Source organism: Phyllobates terribilis, unplaced genomic scaffold, assembly GCF_046119375.1.
Source record: "Phyllobates terribilis strain yellow unplaced genomic scaffold, ASM4611937v1 Scaffold_5__5_contigs__length_657084704, whole genome shotgun sequence".
In the NCBI taxonomy this organism is placed as follows: Eukaryota; Metazoa; Chordata; class Amphibia; order Anura; family Dendrobatidae; genus Phyllobates; species Phyllobates terribilis.
Genome location: NW_027362765.1, coordinates 357,732,586 through 357,748,712, shown reverse-complemented (window position 1 = coordinate 357,748,712; position 16,127 = coordinate 357,732,586).

Here is a 16,127-nt window from a genome sequence, read left to right as displayed (position 1 = left end):
TACCCCCATACAGTGCACAGTTTATACCCCCATACAGTGCTCAGATTATACCCCCATACAGTGCACAGATTATACCCCCATACAGTGCACAGATTATACACCCTTACAGTGCACAGTTTATACCCCCATGCAGTGCTCAGTTCATACCCCCATACAGTGCACAGTTTATACCCCCATACAGTGCTCAGTTCATACCCCCATACAGTGCACAGTTTATACCCCCATACAGTGCTCAGATTAAACCCCCATACAGTGCACAGATTATACCCCCATACAGTGCACAGATTATACACCCTTACAGTGCACAGTTTATACCTCCATACAGTGCTCAGTTCATACCCCCATACAGTGCACAGTTTATACCCCCATACAGTGCTCAGTTCATACCCCCATACAGTGCACAGTTTATACCCCCATACAATGCACAGTTTATACCCCCAAACAGTGCTCAGATTATACACCCATACAGTGCTCAGATTATACCCCCATACAGTGCACAGATTATACACCCATACAGTGCTCAGATTATACCCCCATATAGTGCACAGTTTATACCCCCATACAGTGCACAGATTATACACCCTTACAGTGCACAACTTATACCCCCATACAGTGGTCAGTTTATACCCCCATACAGTGCTCAAATTATACCCCCATACAGTGCACAGATTATACCCCCATACAGTGCACAGATTATACACCCTTACAGTGCTCAGATTATACACCCATACAGTGCTCAGTTCATACCCCCATACACTGGTCAGATTATACGCCCATACAGTGCACAGTTTATACCCCCATACAGTGCTCAGTTCATACCCCCTTACAGTGCACAGTTTATACCCCCATACAGTGCTCAGTTCATACCCCCATACAGTGCACAGTTTATACCCCCATACAGTGCTCAGATTATACCCCCATACAGTGCACAGATTATACCCCCATACAGTGCACAGATTATACACCCTTACAGTGCACAGTTTATACCTCCATACAGTGCTCAGTTCATACCCCCATACAGTGCACAGTTTATACCCCCATACAGTGCTCAGATTATACCCCCATACAGTGCACAGTTTATACCCCCATACAGTGCACAGATTATACACCCATACAGTGGTCAGTTCATACCCCCATACAGTGCACAGTTTATACCCCCATACAGTGCACAGTTTATACCACCATACAGTGCACAGTTTATACCCCCATACAGTGGTCAGTTCATACCCCTATACAGTGCACAGTTCATACCCCCATACAGTGCACAGTTTATACCCCCATAAAGTGCACAGTTTATACCCCCATACAGTGCACAGTTTATACCCCCATACAGTGCACAGTTTATACCCCCATACAGTGCACAGTTTATACCCCCATACAGTGCACAGTTTATACCCCCATACAGTGGTCAGTTTATACCCCCATACAGTGCACAGTTTATACCCCCATACAGTGCACAGTTTATACCCCCATACAGTGGTCAGTTTATACCCCCATACAGTGCTCAGATTATACACCCAGGAGGACACGTTTACCCTTTGGAACTATACCGGAGATATGTCTATGGATGGTTCAGATATATAGACGAAGTCCTCCTATTTTGGGCAGGTCCTGAGGATTTCTGTAAGGAGTTTATCATAATACATGTGTAGCACCCTGAGGACTCGGCTGCTACAGGGGTATTGCACCTCAAGCCAGAGGTGTGGTATTCCACTCCCGGGTAAGGATGGAGTGTGGGACTGAGCTCAGATAGCTGCATACACTACATACATCCCATTTCCGGGGGACAGATCGACGGTACTCCCACCAATATAAGTGCAGGTACGACAGTGTCTGTCCCTGGCTGGAGTGGGAGGGGGGTGGAACATCCCAGTAGTGTAGGGGCAGATAGGGGGAGCAGTCTGGGTAAGGCTAGGAGCTCATTGGGTGCTGGTCACCTGAGCTCACACATAGAGGGAGTATATAAGGTGGGCACCATCTTAGGACAGGGTCTTTTGTAGAGTGAGTCAGTCTGTCAGAGTTTAGTCAGAGGAGCAGAGCAGCGAAGCTCAGCCAGAAGGGCTGACAGGGAGTTGTGGTTCCGGCTGGGCCCAGCTCCAAGGCCAAGTCTGAGAGAGAGAGGAGTCAGAAGGACCCAGAGAGAAGAAGAAGGAACCCCAAGACCCCAGAATACAAACAGCAGGGTGAAGGGTTGGCACCCAGGGTACCGGATCCCAAGCTGGTGGAGGCCACTAATCCTCAGCCAGAGACCGGAGGTCGTGGGCAGGATCTGCCACGACCCTCACTAAATCCACTAGGAAAGCATACCAAGTATAGGGTCAGGGAACCCAGAAGAGGTGTACCCACCAAGAGACCCGAGGGAGCCGGACATAAGTGGATCCCTAGTGAGAACGGCCAGAAGAGAAGGAAAGTCAGACAGGAGCTCAGGACCACGCTCCAGAATTGCTTGGGGGTTGGCCGAGTCCAGGACCTGGTGGACGCAGCACGGCTCGGGTGGTCGCTTCAGGCCAGAGTGACCATAAGAACACCCGTAAGTAAAAACCCCTGAACTGCACAGCCCGACTCTGAGTCTTCTTGCTTAGCTCTCCTGCACCTTCACAACCACCATCCTCTACATCTGACCCCCTGAGGCTATACCCCTCCCGTTGGGGGTTATACTACCACAGCTGCACACATACCACCAGCCTCAGCGGACCCTTCTGCAGCGGCGGCCTTTTGACCGCAAATCAACGGGTGGCGTAGTCGACACTAAAGAACATTTAACAACATCTGTAAAGACTGCCACACACTGAGTTTGACACCCTGGGCACGGACCGGGTCGCCGCCACTCGGAGACTACAACCCCCATCTGATCCGGTTCCGGGTATCCCCAAACAGCACTGGCCCAGGGGGCGCGTCAACTTTGGCGTTGTCGGCAGGATTTCGTGCCCACAACCACCGGGTACTGCGTGCCTGAAGAGAAGTTCAAATTTACCTTAAGAAGAAGTCTCCCACCGGTTCCAGAGGGTCCCCGCCATGGGACGCCATCACGGATCGTTTCCCGCCGGTTGCCCGCCATCTGCAGCTTTTTCCCGCCATCCACGGAGTTTCCCGCCACTGGGAAACGATTCCCGCCATTTCCAGAAGATTTCCCGCCTTGGAAGAGCGGACGCCATTGTGGGCGTGCCAGAGGGTGGCAAGAGGTCACCTCCCATCGTGGGCCAGGTCAAGGAATGGCGCCAAAAGCGGAAACCGCCCCCACCAACAGAGACTGTGATGCTGGAGATGTCCATCAGCGTGAGAGAACTGCCCCTGGAACTGACAATCACAAAGTTGCCCCGGGACCACCTTCAATGTGGGCGGAGACAGGACAAGAGAGCGAAGATGGGTGCAGCCTGGAAGAGTCTGGAGAGAGCGCACCCGGAGACAAGAAGTCTGGAGAGGACTCCGGAGAAGTCGTACCCGGAGATGGAGGGAGAGGCAGGCAGCACCGACCCAGTGGTCAGGAGCCTGTTGCAAGCGACAACCCCAGAAGGCCTGGTGGAGATCCTGGCACAGCTCCCCCGAGACCGGGAGCGTGCACAGACCGCACTGGAGGGCTTGGCTCAGAGGATGGCCCGAGTGCAGCGGGACGTACTGGCCGCATGGAGCAGAGAGATGGCCCAGCAGGCTGGAACCCGCCAGCGAAGCACGCCACCCGAGACGAGGAGACAGACCGCCTCTGAGGATGGTGCAGGAGGAGTGAAGGCCGGAGACGGCGCCGAGAAGGGAGCTGGACAGATGGAGGCAGGTAAAGGGGACGTCACAACCCCGAGCCGAGAAACCGCGTGCCTGCCCCAGCTCCCCGTCGCAGAGCCCGAAATTCCCCCTGCCGTGCCCGTCGCTGCATCGTCACCGCTCCAGACAAGGCCTCAAGCAGAAGCCGCGGCCGCGACCCCTGTGACGTCACGCGCCTCAACCCTGAGCGCGGCAAAGCAGGAAACACCACCGGCCTGGTCGCAAGGTCTAGTACCCCCGGGCGCCGCAGTACCAACAGCGCCCTCTACCTCTGCTGAGTCACCGGCCTGGTCGCTGGGCCAAGTAACCCCGGGCGCCGCCGTCTTCACGGTGCCCTTTACCTTCAGGGTGCCCCAAGCCTGGTCGCAAGGCCTAGTGAACCCGGGCGCCGCTACCACCACCGCGCCCTCAACGTCCACCGTGCCGCACCTGGGTGAAGACTTGTTTGCCCAGCACACGTGCCCGGATGGGCAGCCCTTTGTGTGGCCACCGGAGTTCCACCATCCCCGACTCCGGAAAGAAAGACCCCTAGATGAGCCCCTGATTCCGGTTCCGAAGCCCGTTAAGATCACCCCACTCTCGTTGGAGGAAGCGCAGTTTGCGTGGGACCCCACCGGAGGAGACCTCATGGGATTCACCCAAGAGACTCGGGCAGCTGCAGCTGAGCGTGCGGAGTGCTGCCGGCAGCAGTTAGAGGTCTTTGACCGCGAGCGAAGAGAGAGGCGGGTCCGAGAGCAGCGGCTGCAGGAACAGAGTGCAGAGCAGAAGAGCCGGACCAGGAGGAACCCCCGTGCAGCCCACGGTCCCCGTGCCACCGGGACTGTAATTAAATTCCAACTGCAGCACGGTTGGGGTTTCATCAGGGATCATCACACCCCCGGCGACGTCTTTGTCACCCGCAGAGACGTGGAGTCCCATCTGCCGGAGGGACACAGAGGTCGTGACCTATATGTAGGGGACGAGGTCACGTTCACCCGGCACAAGTGTGCCAAAGGACCCTACGCTCTCCATGTACACCGGCTGACGGAGGAGGAGCTACGGTGTGAAGAGGAGCAAGAGGACCCGGACGGGTCTGAAGGAGGAGCAGGAGTACGCCGTCATTAAAGTACGGTAAAGAGACTGTACATAGTTACCCGTCAGGGTATATGCCATGCTGCTAACTTAAAATAAGGTCCCCGTTGGGACAAGTGTGAACTGTTCCAGTGTGTCCCATCTCCCCACAGGCTGAGGACTGTGAGCAGCCATCCCTTTTCCCCACTGGTCGAGGACTGAGAGCGGCCACCTTCCCTTGTATATAGTTGCGCTTTCTAAGGCGCCCCCTACCGGTTTTATAGGAAACTGTTGTTTTTACTACAAGAGACTGTCGCACTTTACCCGGTCACAAGTTGCACCGTGGCCGGAGGAACAAGAGTGTTATTTATGAAAAGCTTTATATGAAAAGTTTATGCTGATAATATATGATGTTTTATATGTTTATGTTTTATGAAAAAAAAAAAAAAAGTATGTTTGTGGATGTTTTTATTTTCTTACAGCCCGAGGACGTGCTGTGGTTTACCAGGGGGGAATGTAGCACCCTGAGGACTCGGCTGCTACAGGGGTATTACACCTCAAGCCAGAGGTGTGGTATTCCACTCCCGGGTAAGGATGGAGTGTGGGACTGAGCTCAGTTAGCTGCATACACTACATACATCCCATTTCCGGGGGACAGATCGACGGTACTCCCACCAATATAACTGCAGGTACGACAGTGTCTGTCCCTGGCTGGAGTGGGAGGGGGGTGGAACATCCCAGTAGTGTAGGGGCAGATAGGGGGAGCAGTCTGGGTAAGGCTAGGAGCTCATTGGGTGCTGGTCACCTGAGCTCACACATAGAGGGAGTATATAAGGTGGGCACCATCTTAGGACAGGGTCTTTTGTAGAGTGAGTCAGTCTGTCAGAGTTTAGCCTGAGGAGCAGAGCAGAGAGGCTCAGCCAGAAGGGCTGACAGGGAGTTGTGGTTCCGGCTGGGCCCAGCTCCAAGGCCAAGTCTGAGAGAGAGAGGAGTCAGAAGGACCCAGAGAGAAGAAGAAGGAACCCCAAGACCCCAGAATACAAACAGCAGGGTGAAGGGTTGGCACCCAGGGTACCGGATCCCAAGCTGGTGGAGGCCACTAATCCTCAGCCAGAGACCGGAGGTCGTGGGCAGGATCTGCCACGACCCTCACTAAATCCACTAGGAAAGCATACCAAGTATAGGGTCAGGGAACCCAGAAGAGGTGTACCCACCAAGAGACCCGAGGGAGCCGGACATAAGTGGATCCCTAGTGAGAACGGCCAGAAGAGAAGGAAAGTCAGACAGGAGCTCAGGACCACGCTCCAGAATTGCTTGGGGGTTGGCCGAGTCCAGGACCTGGTGGACGCAGCACGGCTCGGGTGGTCGCTTCAGGCCAGAGTGACCATAAGAACACCCGTAAGTAAAAAACCCCTGAACTGCACAGCCCGACTCTGAGTCTTCTTGCTTAGCTCTCCTGCACCTTCACAACCACCATCCTCTACATCTGACCCCCTGAGGCTATACCCCTCCCGTTGGGGGTTATACTACCACAGCTGCACACATACCACCAGCCTCAGCGGACCCTTCTGCAGCGGCGGCCTTTTGACCGCAAATCAACGGGTGGCGTAGTCGACACTAAAGAACATTTAACAACATCTGTAAAGACTGCCACACACTGAGTTTGACACCCTGGGCACGGACCGGGTCGCCGCCACTCGGAGACTACAACCCCCATCTGATCCGGTTCCGGGTATCCCCGAACAGCACTGGCCCAGGGGGCGCGTCACATGCACTATACATCTGACTTCTCACATTTCATCATCCTCTGGGTGTTTTTTAGACGTACAATTGACTTTGGAAAATCAAAGCATCTGCTCTAATTTACACCGAAAAATTACAGCTACCAACAGCCTCTTACATTACAGGAGCTTTCACCCAGAGCATTTAAAGAAGGGGGTCCCTGATAGCCAGTTTATCAGAACTAAGCGTAATTGTCATTACATTACAGGCTGGTGACCTTACATGTCGCTTCAGAGCTAGAGGACACCCTAAAAAAATTCTTAACAACGCCCTGGGTCGAGTGAGACAGCTTGACAGAGTGGACTTATTACGACCCAAACCGAAGGAGGCAAAATCAGCCATTAGATTGATTACCAAATGATTCACGCAGGAGGTTAGAAAGAGGATACCGCAACGTTTCCTTAATATTGCTCTTGCAGAGATACACCTCAAAACGGGAAGGCAAGTTTTGACAGTAGTCATGCACTGTATGCAACATCATGGTTGCAAAATTAATGGGACTACTACTTGTGGTTTGGATCTTGCCCCCTCCAGTATTCGAGGAGGTGACATGACCCCCTGCCTTTTTGCATATGGAATCCCGTTGGACTTATAAGATGAAGTGTGTATCACCGAGGGGCATTAATGAGGAGCTGTTACTCACAGGCATCTAGAAGAGATGAAGAAGGAGTATGGCTTAACATTTCTGTGAATTTTATTTTGGATTTTCAGACATATCAGTACTATTTCATTTGGCAAGTGTGTCATTTTTTTTACATCCAAATCAAATATGTAAACTTGTTCCTCCTCGCTCTGTGTAATGGCCTCATGAGGTTATACTATGTATATTTATATCTACAAGTACGTCTCACTAAATTAGAATATCATCAAAAAGTGAATTTATTTCAGTTCTTCAATACAAAAAGTGAAACTCCTATATTATATAGAGTCACTACACACAGAGGGATCTATTATATAGAGTCATTACACACAGAGGGATCTATTATATAAAGTCATTACACGCAGAGGGATCTATTATATAGAGACATTACACGCAGAGGGATCTATTATATAGAGTCATTACACACAGAGGGATCTATTACATAGAGTCATTACACACAGAGGGATCTATTATATAGAGTCATTACACACAGAGGGATCTATTATATAGAGTCATTACACACAGAGGGATCTATTATATAGAGTCATTACACACAGAGTGATCTATTATATAGAGTCATTACACGCAGAGGGATCTATTATATAGAGTCATTACACACAGAGGGATCTATTATATAGAGTCATTAAATGCAGGGGGATCTATTATATAGAGTCATTACACGCAGAGGGATCTATTATATAGAGTCATTACACGCAGAGGGATCTATTATATAGAGTCATTACACACAGAGTGATCTATTATATAGAGTCATTACACACAGAGGGATCTATTATATAGAGTCATTACACACAGAGTGATCTATTATATAGAGTCATTACACGCAGAGGGATCTATTATATAGAGTCATTACACACAGAGGGATCTATTATATAGAGTCATTACACACAGAGGGATCTATTATATAGAGTCATTACAGAGAGGGATCTATTATATAGAGTCATTACACAGAGGGATCTATTATATTGAGTCATTACACACAGAGGGATCTATTATATAGAGTCATTACACAGAGGGATCTATTATATAGAGTCATTACACACAGAGGGATCTATTATAAAGAGTCATTACACACAGAGGGATCTACTATATAGAGTCATTACGCACAGAGGGATCTATTATATAGAGTCATTACACACAGAGGGATCTATTATATAAAGTCATTACACGCAGAGGGATCTATTATATAGAGTCATTACACGCAGAGGGATCTATTATATAGAGTCATTACACACAGAGGGATCTATTATATAGAGTCATTACACACAGAGGGATCTATTATATAGAGTCATTACACACAGAGGGATCTATTATATAGAGTCATTACACAAAGAGTGATCTATTATATAGAGTCATTACACGTAGAGGGATCTATTATATAGAGTCATTACACACAGAGGGATCTATTATATAGAGTCATTACACACAGAGGGATCTATTATATAGAGTCATTACACAGAGGGATCTATTATATAGAGTCATTACACAGAGGGATCTATTATATTGAGTCATTACACACAGAGGGATCTATTATATAGAGTCATTACACAGAGGGATCTATTATATAGAGTCATTACACACAGAGGGATCTATTATATAGAGTCATTACACACAGGGATCTATTATATAGAGTCATTACACACAGAGGGATCTATTATATAGAGTCATTACACACAGAGGGATCTATTATATAGAGTCATTACACACAGAGGGATCTATTATATAGAGTCATTACACGCAGAGGGATCTATTATATAGAGTCATTACACGCAGAGGGATCTATTATATAGAGTCATTACACGCAGAGAGATCTATTATATAGAGTCATTACACGCAGAGGGATCTATTATATAGAGTCATTACACACAGAGGGATCTATTATATAGAGTCATTACACACAGAGGGATCTATTATATAGAGTCATTACACACAGTGGGATCTATTATATAGGGTCATTACACACAGATCGATCTATTATATGGAGTCATTACACGCAGAGTGATCTATTATATAGAGTCATTACACACAGAGTGATCTATTATATAGAGTCATTACACGCAGAGGGATCTATTATATAGAGTCATTCCACACAGAGGGATCTATTATATAGAGTCATTACACACAGAGGGATCTATTATATAGAGTCATTACACACAGAGGGATCTATTATAGAGTCATTACACACAGAGGGATCTATTATATAGAGTCATTACACACAGAGGTATCTATTATATAGAGTCATTACACACAGAGGGATCTATTATATAGAGTCATTACACACAGAGCGATCTATTATATAGAGTCATTACACGCAGAGGGATCTATTATATAGAGTCATTACACACAGAGTGATCTATTATATAGAGTCATTACACACAGAGCGATCTATTATATAGAATCATTACACACAGAGGGATCTATTATGTAGAGTCATTACACACAGAGGGATCTATTATATAGAGTCATTACACACAGAGGGATCTATTATATACAGTCATTACACACAGAGGGATCTGTTATATAGAGTCATTACACACAGAGGGATCTATTATATAGAGTCATTATGTGACACCCCAGGGGTCTGGTTGCCACAGTGATAGAGATATTACGTCTGAGAGCAGGTGGGAGGTCCTTTGGTCAGGGATCCTGTGCATGCCACACCTCCTGCCCAGTCTTGGGAGGGGAAGGACTTCCCCTATATAAACCCGGGGCTGAGGCAGAGTGAGTGAGAAAGAAGACAGAACAAGAGTAGAGAAGAGAAGCAGCATAGCAAGAAACATCAGGAGCTCTGTGGGGAGCAGTGTTACAACGAGTCAGGGGCTGGCAGCTACAGAGCTCGCCCTGACTGAGAAGATTTCTAACCGGACCCGGAGTCCGAGGCTGTGGGGACTAACTCCTACCCAGCAGCAGAAACCGTCCGGCAGAGGATTTCAGGTCCTCTGGCCCAGAAGCCCGAAGGCACGGTCACACGCGTGGGACCAGCACCGCCATCGTGGAGCGGAAGCCATTAGAAGGCCCCGAGTCACCGGCCATACGGGTGAGCACCACACGGTACACTCAGGGACGTGGGCTACTTATTCCCGCCTCTAGCAAGGTAGCCAGAAGAGTATCGTTAGTTGGGAAGGCCTACAACTCCGCCTGGCCAGGGGAAATCCCATCTGCTCAAGGACTGACCAGGCCCCTATCACTAGCAAGTACTCCGGGAGGGTCTATCTTTGTCACCAGTAAAGACCCTGAACTACACCGCACCGTCTCTGAGTGGTTCCTGCTACCCCCATCATCCACGTCGGCTGCCCTGAGGCCATACCCCTCCCGTTGGGGGTTATACCATCCACGCTGCACCATCCTTCCACCGGCCTCAGCGGTCTGCCCCGCAGCGGCAGCTCCATAGCTGCATTCAACGGGTGGCGTAGTCACCAACCATCTACTGCTAGTACATCGCCGCTCAGTTTGACTCCCTGGGCACGGACCGGGTCGCCGCCACGAGACTACAACCCTCAAGAGATCCGGCTCCGGGTAAGCTCCCGCGTGCGCAACGCAGCGGGACACAGGCCCAGGGGCGCGTCAACTTTGGCGTAGTCGGCAGGATTTCGTGCCCGCAACCACCGGGTACTGCGTGCCTGAAAAGCAAAGACTGTTCAAACTTACCAGTGGTGAAGATTCCCGCTATCCGTGGAGGTTTCCCGCCATCCGGCGCCATCTTCTACCTTCTTCCCGCCATCCGCGAAGTTTTCCCGCCATCCGGCGCCATCTTCGACCTTCTTCCCGCCATCCGTGGAGTTTTCCCGCCATTGGACGCCATCTTGAGGACGCCGCACGGGAAGAAGAGGGGCGTGGACTCCGAAAGCGCGCGAGAACTGAAGCCCCGCCTCACGTCCGGACGTTGCGTAAGGTCCTGGAAGGAGCCCAGCAGACGCCGACGTCACCGGAGCGCGACGGAAGGTCCTCAACCCTGACGATCCACTGCGGAGCCGCGGCCTACGGAACAGGATCATCGCAAGGTAGGCCACGGTCCACTAGGGGGGAGGAAGATGTCGGATACGGAGGAGAGCTTCACTGCCTCAACCCCCGCCAGCGCCACCGCTGCTGCAGTTATGCCCTTCACCATGCCCTATATCCCGGGAGCAGCTTGGCTACCCCAGTACTCAGGGGAGTCACATACCCTGCATGACTTTAGAGAAAAGCTGGATAGCCTCTTCCAGGTGTACCCCCTCACAGAAGAGCAAAAAGTGAGCATCCTGGTGGCCCAACTAACCGGGGCAGCCAAAAGGGAAGTAAAATCCTGGCCACCTGGGAGGAAGACTGTCGCAGGGATACTAACCCGGCTGAAGGACACCTTTGATACCCGCACCTCAGCCGAGATTAAGCTTAGATTCTACGGGTGCAAGCAGCGAGCGCATGAGAGTATAAGGGACTATGCACTAAACCTACAAGAGGCCCTGAGGGCCATAAAGCAGACCGACCCTGATGGGGTGGGAAACGAGGACAGGCTGTTGACTGAACAATTTATAGAGGGTTTATATTGCAATGCCCACCGAACCCAGTTGCGGGCAATGGCCTTACAAGATCCCCATCTGGACTTTGCACAGTTCAAGGACAGAGCCATCCGGGTGCTCCGAGAACCGGCACCGGGTGGCGTTGTGACCCACAGGCGCCCAGCTATCACTTACCACCAGGAGGCGGCGCCCTTGTCGGCAGGGCCTGTGGGAGCTGATGCGCAGGCTTTGGACAATGACCCGGCTCCAGACCTACGCCATCAGGTCCAAGAGCTAGCTAAGAGCGTTGCTGCGCTAACCCGAACTGTGCAGTCTTTACAGGTTTCCACCCCAGGGAAGATCCAGCTGGCATCCGGACCGGAGGACATCCCGTGGCGTCGACCAAGGAGGACCCCACCGGCCAGAGGAAGACCCAGTGACCGATACAGCGAGGACGGACGACCCATCTGCCGCCGCTGCAATCAACCCGGACATATAGAAAGGTACTGTTCTTTAAACGGGCACAACCTGGGGTAGAGGGCCAACCCCCAGGAAAAAGATCACCAGGCCCATCGAACTGGCGCGACAGATATGTGGGAGGACGTCCAGTCTTGCCTGTGGTACTGGATGGCATTCCCATGAGTGCCCTACTGGACACCGGGTCACAGGTCACCACCATCCCGTACGTGCTCTTTAAGCAGTACTGGAATGACTCGGATATTACCCGCTACCCTGACGACGACTTGAGTATCATCGCCAGCAATGGCCAGCCCGTGCCACAAATCGGATTTAAAGAGGTGACCATCAAAATCGGTAGAGTCGAACTGGCAGCACAGGGACTGATCATTGTAGACATTGACAAACATGAGAGCCACCCAAAAATAACTCTAGGAACTAATGTAATTGAGAATTGTCTTGCAGAAGTGATTTTCCTTCTACAGCAGGTTGCCAAGAACGCCAGCTCCGGCGAGCAGCGAGTGCTCCAGAAAGAGATCCGGGCACTGATGCAACGGCAACAGGTGGAACTCTCCGGCGGTGAGATTGGTAGCGTAAGAATGTGTGACCCTTTCCCTATTGCCATGCCCCCAAAAAGTGAAATGATGATTTGGTGCCGGGCAGCTATTGGTCTGAGAGGTAGAGATTACCAGGCAATGGTAGAACCAGTTTACTCAGACAGTAGGCCCACCATTTTGACAGCACGGGGGGTGGTCAATGTACGCCATGGGAGGGTGCCCGTTCGCATAATCAATATCGGGGAGAGGGAAGTGTACCTGCCCCGGTATGCCACGCTAGCAAAATTATATACCATCAACCAAAACTCTATACAGTCTGTGGAACCCTTGCCTCCATCTCACCCGGAGGAAGGTAACGGCTCTAAGAAAGTAATGGAGGATTGGTGTCAGCAACTACACTTGGGAACTGACTCCACTCCCTCCCACCAGAAACAGGGAGTCTACCGGGTGGTTCAAGAGTATGAGAGAGTGTTTAGTAAACACCCGTTAGACTTCGGGCGAGTCAAGGGGGTACAACACCGCATCCCCACGGGAGATCATCCTCCCATAAAAGAGAGGTATCGACCCGTACCCCCTGCACATTACCAACACGCCAAGGGGATGCTTAGAGACATGAAGGAGGCTGGGGTAATCCGGGATAGCTGTAGCCCCTGGGCAGCCCCGCTAGTTTTAGTCAAAAAGAAAGACAACACCATGAGGATGTGTGTAGATTACCGGAAAATCAACCGTATCACACACAAGGATGCGTACCCCTTACCAAGGATAGAGGAGTCATTGGCTGCTTTAAGGTCTGCTAACTTCTTCTCTACCTTGGATCTCACTAGTGGGTACTGGCAGGTTCCTGTAGCAGAGGCGGACCGGGAGAAGACCGCATTCACCACCCCGATGGGACTTAGCGAGTTCACCTGCATGCCGTTCGGACTCTGCAACGCCCCAGGAACCTTCCAACGATTAATGGAGTGCTGTCTGGGCCACAGAAACTTCGAGACGGTCCTGTTGTACCTGGACGATGTCATTGTATACTCCAAAACTTATGAGGACCACCTGAAACTCCTGGCGGAGGTGTTCGAAGCTCTGGCGAGTTACGGCCTAAAGGTGAAACCCTCCAAGTGTCACCTCCTGAAACCAAAGGTGCAGTACCTGGGACACGTGGTGAGCGCTGACGGAGTGGCTCCCGACCCCGATAAGATCACCGCAATTAAGGGATGGCCAAGCCCCTCCAGCGTAAAAGAAGTGCGGCAGTTCCTCGGGTTGGTAGGCTACTACCGAAGGTTTATTCTCGGTTTCACCAAAAAGGCAGCACCTATGCAGGACCTCCTGATAGGCCAGTCCCGGAAGGCCAAGAACCAGAAGCCGCCCTTCAAATGGGAAGAGCTAGAAGAAGAGTCCTTCCGCCAGCTGAAGATGGCCCTCACGGGGGATGAAATCTTGGCGTACCCGGATTATAGCCAGCCCTTCATCCTCTACACCGACGCCAGTAACATCGGGCTAGGAGCCGTACTGTCCCAGATCCAGCAGGGGAAAGAACGAGTAATCGCCTACGCCAGCCGAAAACTGCGACCCACTGAAAGGAACCCCGAGAATTATAGCTCATTCAAGCTAGAGTTCCTGGCCGTGGTATGGGCAGTCACTGAGCGCTTTAAGCATTACCTTGCTTCTTCCCGGTTCACCGTGTACACGGATAACAACCCGTTGACACACCTGGACACGGCAAGACTCGGTGCCCTGGAGCAGAGGTGGATGGCCCGTCTGTCCAACTACGAGTTCATAATCAAATACCGGGCAGGGCGCTCCAATACTAACGCGGACGCCCTGTCCAGGATGCCCAACCTGCCGGACGAAGGAGAAGATCCGGAGGGACTGGAAGAGATTGAACTCCCTGCGTTCCACCGTCATGGGACTATCCAGTATTCCCACCGGGTAAGGAGTAAGCAGGCTGCTACGTTGAACCCCTTACCTCACTACAACTGGGCGGAAACGCAAGACAGCGACCCTGCCGTCCGACTGGTGAAGGAGATGCTGACTCGGCCGGAGGCTCGCCTTGAACCAGACGCTCCGGAGGAAGCCAAACAACTATGGGCAGAGAAGAGTCGACTGTTCCTTTACAAAGGGAAGTTGTGCCGCAGAATGGTTAACTCCCGGACGCATGAATTACTCTGGCAAGTAGTGGTGCCACGAAGAGACGCAGCCATGGTGATGGAGGCATACCACGACGGAGCTGGACACTTCGGGTGGAAGAAGCTGGAGTTCCTGCTGCGCGAGCGATTCCACTGGGTAGGCATGAGGGGAACCATTGAGAAGTGGTGCAGAGACTGTGGCCCGTGCAACCTGAGAAGGAAGGACCGCGCCAGCCAGAAGACTCCCCTGCAGTCCATCGTCACCCGGCAACCGTTGGAACTGGTAGCCTTGGATCATGTAAAACTGACCCCAAGCAGAAGCGGCTACGTCTACGCGTTAACCATCGTGGATCATTACTCCCGGTTTCTGGTTGTCGTCCCCGTCAAGGACTTAACGGCTCAAACAGCAGCTAGAGCCTTCCAGCAGCACTTTTGCCGTCCACACGGGTACCCGGACCAAGTGCTGACGGACCAGGGACCTGCCTTTGAAGCGGAGGTCTTCCAGGAATTCTGCAATCTGTATGGCTGCCGGAAGATAAGGACGACACCCTACCATCCGCAGACTAATGGACTTTGTGAAAAAATGAACCAGGTGGTAATGGATCTTCTAAAAACGTTGCCCCTGGAAGAACGCAGTCTGTGGCCTGAAAAGTTGCCCGATCTGGTGGACCTATACAACCACATCCCGGTAGGTTCCACCAACTGTACCCCGGCTTACCTAATGAGGGCAAGACCTGGTAAGTTACCTGTTGACCTGGAAATGGGAGTCCTGACACCCGAGGACACTTCACCAGAAACAGACTGGGACACAGAGAGGCAGCAGCAGTACCGGAGAGTACAGGAGAGCGTGGAGCGAAGTCTCTGTCAGGCTAGGGAAAGACAAGAGAAAACTTATAACCAGTATGCTCCCGCTGTTCCCCTGGTACCCGGAGAGCAGGTCTTGAAGAGGAAGAGACGGCTCCACAAGTTGGACGACCAGTGGGAGAAGGACCCGTACACCGTACTGCCCTCAAGCCACGAAAACCCGAAGGTCTGTACCATCAGTAAAGACGGAGGGGGAACCACAGCCATTGTATCCCGGGACCACCTGAAGAAGTGTCCCGAACAACTGAGGAACCCTGAAGAGGAACAAGAAGACCATCGACCCGTAGAGGAAAGGGAAGATATGGTTAGTACCGTGCTCGGGGACTTCCCTCGGTCTTGGACTCAAGTCAATGGTGCAGTTGTGGTACCCGTACTCACCTTCCTCCAACCATCATCCCAAGAACCTACGGAG